Source organism: Thalassophryne amazonica, chromosome 13 (genome assembly GCF_902500255.1).
Source record: "Thalassophryne amazonica chromosome 13, fThaAma1.1, whole genome shotgun sequence".
NCBI lineage: Eukaryota > Metazoa > Chordata > Actinopteri > Batrachoidiformes > Batrachoididae > Thalassophryne > Thalassophryne amazonica.
Window position 1 is genome coordinate 97,959,735 of NC_047115.1, and position 14,393 is coordinate 97,974,127.

Sequence of the window (14,393 nt, forward strand, 5' to 3'; positions counted from 1 at the left end):
CACTCACCTGTGAACAACGCACAACATACACACAACAACATATCCCGACAAACCATCAGACCCACTCACCAGTGAACAACGCACAACAGACACACAACAACATATCCCGACAAACCATCAGACCCACTCACCAGTGAACAACGCACAACATACACACAACAACATATCCCGACAAACCATCAGACCCACTCACCAGTGAACAACGCACAACATACACACAACAACATATCCCGACAAACCATCAGACCCACTCACCAGTGAACAACGCACAACATACACACAACAACATATCCCGACAAACCATCAGACCCACTCACCTGTGAGCAACGCACAACAGACACACAACAACATATCCCGACAAACAATCAGACCCACTCACCTGTGAACAACGCAAAACATACACACAACAACATATCCCGACAAACCATCAGACCCACTCACCAGTGAACAACGCAAAACATACACACAACAACATATCCCGACAAACCATCAGACCCACTCACCAGTGAACAACGCAAAACAGACACACAACAACATATCCCGACAAACCATCAGACCCACTCACCTGTGAACAACGCACAACAGACACACAACAACATATCCCGACAAACCATCAGACCCACTCACCTGTGAACAACGCAAAACATACACACAACAACATATCCCGACAAACCATCAGACCCACTCACCTGTGAACAACGCAAAACATACACACAACAACATATCCCGACAAACAATCAGACCCACTCACCTGTGAACAACGCACAACAGACACACAACAACATATCCCGACAAACCATCAGATCCACTCACCTGTGAACAACGCACAACAGACACACAACAACATATCCCGACAAACCATCAGACCCACTCACCAGTGAACAACGCACAACAGACACACAACAACATATCCCGACAAACCATCAGACCCACTCACCTGTGAACAACAAGGCAAAACAGACACACAACAACATATCCCGACAAACCATCAGACCCACTCACCAGTGAACAACGCAAAACAGAGACACAACAACATATCCCGACAAACCATCAGACCCACTCACCTGTGAACAACGCACAACAGACACACAACAACATATCCCGACAAACAATCAGACCCACTCACCTGTGAACAACGCACAACAGACACACAACAACATATCCCGACAAACCATCAGACCCACTCACCTGTGAACAACGCACAACAGACACACAACATATCCCGACAAACCATCAGACCCACTCACCAGTGAACAACGCACAACAGACACACAACAACATATCCCGACAAACCATCAGACCCACTCACCTGTGAACAACAACGCAAAACAGACACACAACAACATATCCCGACAAACCATCAGACCCACTCACCAGTGAACAACGCAAAACAGAGACACAACAACATATCCCGACAAACCATCAGACCCACTCACCAGTGAACAACGCAAAACAGAGACAACAACATATCCCGACAAACCATCAGACCCACTCACCAGTGAACAACGCACAACAGACACACAACAACATATCCCGACAAACCATCAGACCCACTCACCTGTGAACAACGCACAACATACACACAACAACATATCCCGACAAACCATCAGACCCACTCACCAGTGAGCAACGCACAACAGACACACAACAACATATCCCGACAAACCATCAGACCCACTCACCTGTGAACAACAACGCAAAACAGACACACAACAACATATCCCGACAAACCATCAGACCCACTCACCAGTGAGCAACGCAAAACAGACACACAACAACATATCCCGACAAACCATCAGACCCACTCACCAGTGAGCAACGCACAACAGACACACAACAACATATCCCGACAAACCATCAGACCCACTCACCTGTGAACAACGCAAAACAGACACACAACAACATATCCCGACAAACCATCAGACCCACTCACCAGTGAACAACGCAAAACAGACACACAACAACATATCCCGACAAACCATCAGACCCACTCACCTGTGAACAACGCACAACAGACACACAACAACATATCCCGACAAACCATCAGACCCACTCACCAGTGAACAACGCAAAACATACACACAACAACATATCCCGACAAACCATCAGACCCACTCACCAGTGAGAAACACACAACAGACACACAACAACATATCCCGACAAACCATCAGACCCACTCACCAGTGAACAACGCAAAACAGACACACAACAACATATCCCGACAAACCATCAGACCCACTCACCTGTGAACAACGCAAAACATACACACAACAACATATCCCGACAAACCATCAGACCCACTCACCAGTGAGCAACGCAAAACAGACACACAACAACATATCCCGACAAACAATCAGACCCACTCACCTGTGAACAACGCACAACAGACACACAACAACATATCCCGACAAACCATCAGACCCACTCACCAGTGAACAACGCACAACAGACACACAACAACATATCCCGACAAACAATCAGACCCACTCACCTGTGAACAACGCACAACAGACACACAACAACATATCCCGACAAACCATCAGACCCACTCACCTGTGAACAACGCAAAACATACACACAACAACATATCCCGACAAACCATCAGACCCACTCACCTGTGAACAACGCAAAACATACACACAACAACATATCCCGACAAACCATCAGACCCACTCACCAGTGAGCAACGCAAAACAGACACACAACAACATATCCCGACAAACAATCAGACCCACTCACCTGTGAACAACGCACAACAGACACACAACAACATATCCCGACAAACCATCAGACCCACTCACCAGTGAACAACGCAAAACAGACACACAACAACATATCCCGACAAACCATCAGACCCACTCACCTGTGAACAACGCAAAACATACACACAACAACATATCCCGACAAACCATCAGACCCACTCACCAGTGAGCAACGCAAAACAGACACACAACAACATATCCCGACAAACAATCAGACCCACTCACCTGTGAACAACGCACAACAGACACACAACAACATATCCCGACAAACCATCAGACCCACTCACCTGTGAACAACGCAAAACATACACACAACATATCCCGACAAACCATCAGACCCACTCACCAGTGAACAACGCAAAACAGACACACAACAACATATCCCGACAAACCATCAGACCCACTCACCAGTGAGCAACGCAAAACATACACACAACAACATATCCCGACAAACCATCAGACCCACTCACCAGTGAACAACGCACAACATACACACAACAACATATCCCGACAAACCATCAGACCCACTCACCAGTGAACAACGCACAACATACACACAACAACATATCCCGACAAACCATCAGACCCACTCACCAGTGAACAACGCACAACATACACACAACAACATATCCCGACAAACCATCAGACCCACTCACCAGTGAACAACGCACAACAGACACACAACAACATATCCCGACAAACCATCAGACCCACTCACCAGTGAACAACGCACAACATACACACAACAACATATCCCGACAAACCATCAGACCCACTCACCTGTGAACAACGCACAACATACACACAACAACATATCCCGACAAACCATCAGACCCACTCACCAGTGAACAACGCACAACATACACACAACAACATATCCCGACAAACCATCAGACCCACTCACCAGTGAACAACGCACAACAGACACACAACAACATATCCCGACAAACCATCAGACCCACTCACCAGTGAACAACGCACAACAGACACACAACAACATATCCCGACAAACCATCAGACCCACTCACCAGTGAACAACGCAAAACATACACACAACATATCCCGACAAACCATCAGACCCACTCACCTGTGAACAACGCAAAACATACACAACAACATATCCCGACAAACCATCAGCCCCACTCACCAGTGAACAACAACGCAAAACATACACACAACAACATATCCCGACAAACCATCAGACCCACTCACCTGTGAACAACGCACAACAGACACACAACAACATATCCCGACAAACCATCAGACCCACTCACCAGTGAACAACAACGCACAACAGACACACAACAACATATCCCGACAAACCATCAGACCCACTCACCAGTGAACAACAACGCACAACAGACACACAACAACATATCCCGACAAACCATCAGACCCACTCACCTGTGAACAACAACGCAAAACATACACACAACAACATATCCCGACAAACCATCAGACCCACTCACCTGTGAACAACGCACAACAGACACACAACAACATATCCCGACAAACCATCAGACCCACTCACCAGTGAACAACAACGCACAACAGACACACAACAACATATCCCGACAAACCATCAGACCCACTCACCAGTGAACAACAACGCACAACAGACACACAACAACATATCCCGACAAACCATCAGACCCACTCACCTGTGAACAACAACGCAAAACATACACACAACAACATATCCCGACAAACCATCAGACCCACTCACCTGTGAACAACGCACAACAGACACACAACAACATATCCCGACAAACCATCAGACCCACTCACCAGTGAACAACAACGCACAACAGACACACAACAACATATCCCGACAAACCATCAGACCCACTCACCAGTGAACAACAACGCACAACAGACACACAACAACATATCCCGACAAACCATCAGACCCACTCACCAGTGAACAACGCACAACAGACACACAACAACATATCCCGACAAACCATCAGCCCCACTCACCAGTGAACAACAACGCAAAACATACACACAACAACATATCCCGACAAACCATCAGACCCACTCACCTGTGAACAACGCACAACAGACACACAACAACATATCCCGACAAACCATCAGACCCACTCACCAGTGAACAACAACGCACAACATACACACAACAACATATCCCGACAAACCATCAGACCCACTCACCTGTGAACAACAACGCACAACATACACACAACAACATATCCCGACAAACCATCAGACCCACTCACCTGTGAACAACAACGCACAACAGACACACAACAACATATCCCGACAAACCATCAGACCCACTCACCAGTGAACAACAACGCACAACAGACACACAACAACATATCCCGACAAACCATCAGACCCACTCACCTGTGAACAACAACGCAAAACATACACACAACAACATATCCCGACAAACCATCAGACCCACTCACCTGTGAACAACAACGCACAACATACACACAACAACATATCCCGACAAACCATCAGACCCACTCACCTGTGAACAACGCACAACAGACACACAACATATCCCGACAAACCATCAGACCCACTCACCAGTGAACAACAACGCACAACAGACACACAACAACATATCCCGACAAACCATCAGACCCACTCACCTGTGAACAACAACGCACAACAGACACACAACAACATATCCCGACAAACCATCAGACCCACTCACCTGTGAACAACAACGCACAACATACACACAACAACATATCCCGACAAACCATCAGACCCACTCACCAGTGAACAACAACGCAAAACAGGCTGGAAAGTAAATTATCAGTTAATTCGGATTCGTGACCTTTAAACCAAACTCTCAATCAGCTCCCAAACAAAGTAACGTCACAGCACCAAAGCTTGATGCTTTGCAAATTCCTTTATAATATGAACTTTAAAATCAGTAGGAAACACTGATATTCTCTGATGACCAACATTTAAACTCGACTTTATTTCGGATCCATGATGCTAACGTTAGTTAGCTTCAGCCCGGCGCTTAGAGATAAACCTTAACAGGGGAACCGGACCTGAACCGAGTCTGTGGTTCTGGTGGTCCCTGTGTGCTGTGTGTTGGTGCTGTTCAGACCAGGAACCATCAGGGACCAGAAGGATGGAACCACGCTAACGTTAGCCCCTGAGGCTAGCTGCTCCGCGCTCCGAACGCCGTCACAGAAACACACAATCCGCCAGCAACGACTCACTCACCGCCGGTAAAGCTCGAAGGCTGACGGTCCGGTCAGAGCCCAGCTGCAGTCTTCACGAAGCAGAACTGAAAGTTCACCTCCGGACGAACCAGACCGCCATGACGGTTCCGTGCTGCTGGAAGCCGGACTGAACCAAGTGCGACTCAGCGCGAGGGGGCGGGGTCACACACACCCCTATCATGGGCTGTACCAAAGAGTCGTCAGTCAGTCTGTCCTTTTACACACACGTGTATCATCATGGAAATCCGTCAGCGGCGGGCAGACGGTCTCTTGGTTGAGTCCTGGACGGTGGACTTGGACATGACTGACCAGGTCCCGACTTGACACGGACGGTTCCTGACAGAAGGTTCTGCTGGTCGGGATCTTGCTCTCTCCCCTTCCTCTTTCTCCTCTGTGTTTGTATTTTTTTCTAAGATGTCCACTCCCGTGAGGATCATTGCTCACCAGCTGGTTTGGTTCATCACTTGTTCTTCCAAGGTCTTCCTGTTGATGGAGCAGCTCTTGAGGTTGAGCTTCAGGAGGCTGATACAGGACCCGTCTTCTTCAGGTTTAAGTGAATACCAAGCTTGGTATTGGCGCCTTTGTGGAAGGTTTCATTGATTTTCTGAAGACTTTTGTTAGATAACACCCACAAGGTATAAAAAGTGTTGTATGACTCATTTTAGGGGCTTTTCACAAGATGGACACTGTCAGGGTCCCAAGCCTGGTTTCTAACGTGACCTTGAATAAGCTCAAAATGAGGAATACAATGGTTTGGTTTTTGGTAAGGGCAGAATCTTACATAAAATAACACTTTCTTCTGCAAACAACATGCTGCTGAAGTCCAGGAGCGAAGGTGCGGTGATTTTCTTCTTGGGTCAGTTGGCTCAGGCTTAAGACTTCCATCTGTTCTGTGCATGATGTCAGTTAATGGGAGCACCTTGTCCTTGGTACAATGGTTGATGTTGCTTTCAACACTTTTCTTGCAATTAGCAGACAGTGGAAAAAAAACCCCTCCAAAACCTGGAGAAAGAGGGACTCATCAACAGGCAGACATACTACAGACTGTACCCTGGGGACGCCACTCCGTGCATCTATGGACTGCCCAGAAACCACAAACAGGACGTGCCACTCAGGCCTATTGTATGTAGCACAGATTCCATCACGTACAATTTGGCCAAGTACCTGAAGTGGATTTTGGCTGCTCTAGTGGGTAACTCAGAACACCATGTGGAGAACACACAAGATTTTGTGAACAAGATCAAGGACCTGCAGCTGGAGGCAGATGAAACAATCGTGTCATTTGATGTGACTTCATTGTTCACCTGCATCCCCACCGCTGAGGCCGTCTCAGCTGTGAGGCAGAGACTGCTGGAGGATGTGTCTCTACCTGAAAGGACCAAACTCACACCAGACCACATCTGCCAACTCTTGGAGATCTGTCTCAACACCACGTATTTCCTGTTTAGGGGGAATTACTACAGGCAGATTCATGATTGTGCGATGGGGTCTCCAGTATCCCCCATTGTGGCCAGTCTGTAAATGGAGCGAGTGTAGAAGACAGCCTTGACATCTTTCACGGGCATCTCTCCCAGTCACTGGTTCAGATATGTTGATGACACATGGGTTAAAATCAAGCAACAGGAAGTTGAGGACTTTACAGAACACATCAACTCGGTGGACGCCAACATCAAGTTCACACGTGAGGATGCCAGAAACAACCATTTAGCCTTCTTGGACTGTGATGTTACGATTGGAGAGAACAGGCAGCTCCAGACAGGGGTTTACAGAAAACCCACGCACACTGACCAATATCTGCTCTTTGGCTCAAACCACCCCCTTGAACACAAGCTCGGGGTGATCAGGACTCTTCAACACAGAGCCCTACAGGTGCCCACAACTACAGAGGGAAGGGCTAAAGAACAACAACTTGTCCGGAAAGCCCTCACGGTATGTGGGTACCCACGATGGTCCCTGGACAAAGTGCAGAAGTCCCAGAGAACAAAGAGACCAGATAGACAGGAGACGGAGACAAGAAGAAGAGGAGTGTCTCTCCCTTATTTAGCAGGAGTAGGGGAAAACTACAGAGGATCTTCAGACAGCACAAAATCCCAGTTTACTTTAAACCTGTTAACACCTTGAGACAGAAATTAATTCACCCTAAGGACAGGATCCCTAGTTACAAACAGAGCAATGTAGTGTATTCTATCAGATGTCAGGAAAACTGTAACGAACACTACATAGGTGAGACTAAGCAACCTTTACACAAAAGGCTATACTAGCACCGCAGAGAGTGCGCCAGTGGACCTCAGTCTGCAGTTCATCTCCACCTTAAAGACACTAACCACACGTTTGAGGACAAGGAAGTTAAAATATTAGCCAGAGAGAAGAAATGGTTTGAGAGAGGGGTCAAGGATGCATTCTTTGTGAAACGTTTGAAACCCAGCCTTAACCGGGGAGGGGGTCTGAGACACGCTTTATCCCCTGTTTACAATGGGGTACTCGGGTCAAAGCAGTTTCAGTCTTTTGTTCATAGTAATGAGTCATTCACATCATCAGCAGAGTCGTCAAGGGAGCCATCAGGAGAGGGACAGCTGCCCCGTCATTAGGAGGGTGCTAACTAGAGCACAATAGGTGCTAATTAGAGCTATTGTTTAGTCACTAGCCTATAGCAGTCTGCCTCTCGGTAGGAGGGGTCTGGTTAGGTTTAAAACTCCAGCTTTTGTGACTTCTTGTTTATTCTTCTCTACAAGAGTCAAGACAGAAGTCAGACCACCAGAGCAAGAATTTTAGCTGAGGAAGCTTCTGCGATTTGAAGTGAAACGTCCTTGCGTCAAGCAACCCAGTCCAGTCAAAGATTCAAGCTTCTCCACTACAGACAGTGAAAATCATGTCTGTTGTCACTCTTGGTAGTTGGAAGCCACTCTGGGTTCCAGGAAGACATTTTCTGCTAGTGGTCTCAGATGGTTATTGGCAATCCATGCAAGAACCTTCCCTGCAGTAGACAGGAAGGAGATTCTGCAATGGTTTCCATTGAAATTTTTTCTTTCTTTCCACTTGTAGATGGTGACAATCACAGTCTTTCAGGTCTGCGGTATTTCTTCTTGAGTCCAGATTTAGATGATTAGTTGGTGCAGTTTGCATTGGAGAAAGGGACCTCCTTCTTGAAAATCCTCAGTGGGAATGTTGTCTTCCCTGGGTACTTTGTTGTTTTTCATGCCTTTAAGGGCAGTGAGAGTTTCTTCAAGAGATGGGGTTCAGTTGAGTTCTTTAACGAAGTCTTGTCTTGGTAAATGGCTGAGCACTTGCTCCTTCTCCGTGATTTGGTTGGTGTTCAAAGAGGTCTTCAAAATGTTCTTTCCATCGAGCACTGATGTAGTCTTTTTTCTTCAATGGCCTCAAGCCATCCTTGCTTTGAAGTTTTGCTAGTTCTTGGGTGGCCATAGATTGCTTGGTGGCATTGAAAAACCCTCTGCTGTCATTTCCATCATTGAGGGCTTGGATTTCAGCCTCTTTCTTGATCCACAGCTGATTTTTCATTTTGTGAGTTTTTTTTTTTCTTTTTCAGTTGTCTGCATCCGTCACGTATGAGTGGGTTTGTTTAACGTGGGAATGTCATTGCACGGTCCTTGACAGATCTTTAGCCTAATTAAATAGTTTTACAGATTAATTAGTTGCGATTAATTGCGGTGCATTTAAAAATCAAATGATAATCAAAAATACTAATATAATAATGATAATAGTGTATATATGATAACAAGAATGTAATTATCAACATCCATTGTTCAGTGTTGTTCACTAATATCCATAGTTTTTCATGACAATTAAAATGACCAACATGAACCACAATAATGACATTTAAAACCCCACAGTGTCGGCACAATGTCCATTGATCAGTTATTAACTAATATTGCTTTATCCCTAGTTGCTCCTGATGTGTAGTGAGCATCTTGGACAGCAGCAGCCTGACATTAGTGTGCGAGTGTGTTTGTATGAATGGGTGAATGTGAGGCATAAATGTAAAGCACTTTGAGCTTCTGATGCAGATGGAAAAGCACTATATGCAGTCCATTTAATTTCTCCAAAAATATTAGTCCTATGACCTTTCTTTTTCAACAGTGTTCATCTTTGACCCAAAGTACAAAAGCACCGCAAACGGCAAATGTCAGCTCTCCCCAGTTTCTCCATGATCGAAGCCACACATGCACACACACAGAGGCCACGTGGCTATTATAATATAGATTACTTGCATTGTGAAGGAACATATATTTCAAAATGCTGCTGCCAGACTTTTTATATTATATATATAAATGAATGATCATTCAGTACACACACACACACATATATAGTCTTACACACCTCTCTGCAGCTTCTCTCCCCCTGCCATCCCCTCATTACCCCATCCCCGTAGAGACGGTGCCTGCTCCCAGACTACCAATAACCAGCAAAAATCTATTTAAGCATAAAAATTCAAAAAGAAAAAATAATATAGCACCTTCTACTGCACCACAGACTAAAACAGTTAAATGTGGTCTATTAAACATTAGGTCTCTCTCTTCTAAGTCCCTGTTGGTAAATGATATAATAATTGATCAACATATTGATTTATTCTGCCTAACAGAAACCTGGTTACAGCAGGATGAATATGTTAGTTTAAATGAGTCAACACCCCCGAGTCACACTAACTGTCAGAATGCTCGTAGCACGGGCCGGGGCGGTGGATTAGCAGCAATCTTCCATTCCAGCTTATTAATTAATCAAAAACCCAGACAGAGCTTTAATTCATTTGAAAGCTTGTACTCTTAGTCTTGTCCATCCAAATTGGAAGTCCCAAAAACCAGTTTTATTTGTTATTATCTATCGTCCACCTGGTCGTTACTGTGAGTTTCTCTGTGAATTTTCAGACCTTTTGTCTGACTTAGTGCTTAGCTCAGATAAGATAATTATAGTGGGCGATTTTAACATCCACACAGATGCTGAGAATGACAGCCTCAACACTGCATTTAATCTATTATTAGACTCTATTGGCTTTGCTCAAAAAGTAAATGAGTCCACCCACCACTTTAATCATATCTTAGATCTTGTTCTGACTTATGGTATGGAAATAGAAGACTTAACAGTATTCCCTGAAAACTCCCTTCTGTCTGATCATTTTTTAATAACATTTACATTTACTCTGATGGACTACCCAGCAGTAGGGAATAAGTTTCATTACACTAGAAGTCTTTCAGAAAGCGCTGTAACTAGGTTTAAGGATATGATTCCTTCTTTGTGTTCTCTAATGCCATGTGGCAACACGGTGCAGAGTGGCTACCTAGGCTCTGTAAGGGAGATAGAGTATCTCGTCAATAGTTTTACATCCTCATTGAAGACAACTTTGGATGCTGTAGCTCCTCTGAAAAAGAGAGCTTTAAATCAGAAGTGTCTGACTCCATGGTATAACTCTCAAACTCGTAGCTTAAAGCAGATAACCCGTAAGTTGGAGAGGAAATGGCGTCTCACTAATTTAGAAGATCTTCACTTAGCCTGGAAAAAGAGTCTGTTGCTCTATAAAAAAGCCCTCCGTAAAGCTAGGACATCTTTCTACTCATCACTAATTGAAGAAAATAAGAACAACCCCAGGTTTCTTTTCAGCACTGTAGCCAGGCTGACAAAGAGTCAGAGCTCTATTGAGCTGAGTATTCCATTATCTTTAACTAGTAATGAGTTCATGACTTTCTTTGCTAACAAAATTTTAACTATTAGAGAAAAAATTACTCATAACCATCCCAAAGACGTATCGTTATCTTTGGCTGCTTTCAGTGATGCCGGTATTTGGTTAGACTCTTTCTCTCCGATTGTTCTGTCTGAGTTATTTTCATTAGTTACTTCATCCAAACCATCAACATGTTTATTAGACCCCATTCCTACCAGGCTGCTCAAGGAAGCCCTACCATTATTTAATGCTTCGATCTTAAATATGATCAATCTATCTTTGTTAGTTGGCTATGTACCACAGGCTTTTAAGGTGGCAGTAATTAAACCATTACTTAAAAAGCCATCACTTGACCCAGCTATCTTAGCTAATTATAGGCCAATCTCCAACCTTCCTTTTCTCTCAAAAATTCTTGAAAGGGTAGTTGTAAAACAGCTAACTGATCATCTGCAGAGGAATGGTCTATTTGAAGAGTTTCAGTCAGGTTTTAGAATTCATCATAGTACAGAAACAGCATTAGTGAAGGTTACAAATGATCTTCTTATGGCCTCGGACAGTGGACTCATCTCTGTGCTTGTTCTGTTAGACCTCAGTGCTGCTTTTGATACTGTTGACCATAAAATTTTATTACAGAGATTAGAGCATGCCATAGGTATTAAAGGCACTGCGCTGCGGTGGTTTGAATCATATTTGTCTAATAGATTACAATTTGTTCATGTAAATGGGGAATCTTCTTCACAGACTAAAGTTAATTATGGAGTTCCACAAGGTTCTGTGCTAGGACCAATTTTATTCACTTTATATATGCTTCCCTTAGGCAGTATTATTAGACGGTATTGCTTAAATTTTCATTGTTACGCAGATGATACCCAGCTTTATCTATCCATGAAGCCAGAGGACACACACCAATTAGCTAAACTGCAGGATTGTCTTACAGACATAAAGACATGGATGACCTCTAATTTCCTGCTTTTAAACTCAGATAAAACTGAAGTTATTGTTCTTGGCCCCACAAATCTTAGAAACATGGTGTCTAACCAGATCCTTACTCTGGATGGCATTACCCTGACCTCTAGTAATACTGTGAGAAATCTTGGAGTCATTTTTGATCAGGATATGTCATTCAAAGCGTATATTAAACAAATATGTAGGACTGCTTTTTTGCATTTACGCAATATCTCTAAAATCAGAAAGGTCTTGTCTCAGAGTGATGCTGAAAAACTAATTCATGCATTTATTTCCTCTAGGCTGGACTATTGTAATTCATTATTATCAGGTTGTCCTAAAAGTTCCCTAAAAAGCCTTCAGTTAATTCAAAATGCTGCAGCTAGAGTGCTGACGGGGACTAGAAGGAGAGAGCATATCTCACCCATATTGGCCTCTCTTCATTGGCTTCCTGTTAATTCTAGAATAGAATTTAAAATTCTTCTTCTTACTTATAAGGTTTTGAATAATCAGGTCCCATCTTATCTTAGGGACCTCGTAGTACCATATCACCCCAATAGAGCACTTCGCTCTCAGACTGCAGGCTTACTTGTAGTTCCTAGGGTTTGTAAGAGTAGAATGGGAGGCAGAGCCTTCAGCTTTCAGGCTCCTCTCCTGTGGAACCAGCTCCCAATTCAGATCAGGGAGACAGACACCCTCTCTACTTTTAAGATTAGGCTTAAAACTTTCCTTTTTGCTAAAGCTTATAGTTAGGGCTGGATCAGGTGACCCTGAACCATCCCTTAGTTATGCTGCTATAGACGTAGACTGCTGGGGGGTTCCCATGATGCACTGTTTCTTTCTCTTTTTGCTCTGTATGCACCACTCTGCATTTAATCATTAGTGATCGATCTCTGCTCCCCTCCACAGCATGTCTTTTTCCTGGTTCTCTCCCTCAGCCCCAACCAGTCCCAGCAGAAGACTGCCCCTCCCTGAGCCTGGTTCTGCTGGAGGTTTCTTCCTGTTAAAAGGGAGTTTTTCCTTCCCACTGTAGCCAAGTGCTTGCTCACAGGGGGTCGTTTTGACCGTTGGGGTTTTACATCATTATTGTATGGCCTTGCCTTACAATATAAAGCGCCTTGGGGCAACTGTTTGTTGTGATTTGGCGCTATATAAAAAAAAAAATTGATTGATTGATATATATATTATATATTATATATATAAATGAATGATCATTCAGTACACACACACACACACATATATATATATATATATATATTATATATATAAATGAATGATCATTCAGTACACACACACACACATATATATATATATTATATATATAAATGAATGATCATTCAGTACACACACACACACATATATTATTATATATAAATGAATGATCATTCAGTACACACACACACACATATATATATATATATATTATATATATAAATGAATGATCATTCAGTACACACACACACACATATATATTATATATATAAATGAATGATCATTCAGTACACACACACACACATATATATTATTATATAATGAATGATCATTCAGTACACACACACACACATATATATATATATATTATATATATAAATGAATGATCATTCAGTACACACACACACACATATATATATATATTATATATATAAATGAATGATCATTCAGTACACACACACACACACACACATATATATATATATATATATTATATATATAAATGAATGATCATTCAGTACACACACACACACATATATATATTATATATTATATATATAAATGAATGATCATTCAGTACACACACAC

General features: G+C 43.5%; 1 protein-coding gene across 1 annotated transcript in view; it reads right to left on the minus strand.

Annotated features, from left to right (window-relative positions):
- ndst2a (N-deacetylase/N-sulfotransferase (heparan glucosaminyl) 2a) overlaps positions 1-6,104 on the minus strand; it is an 82,019-nt gene extending 75,915 nt beyond the window's left edge. The window contains 1 exon segment of the mRNA XM_034184638.1: positions 5,976-6,104. The gene's annotated coding sequence lies outside the window, so the exon portion shown is untranslated.
- Positions 6,105-14,393: the final 8,289 nt, after the last annotated feature.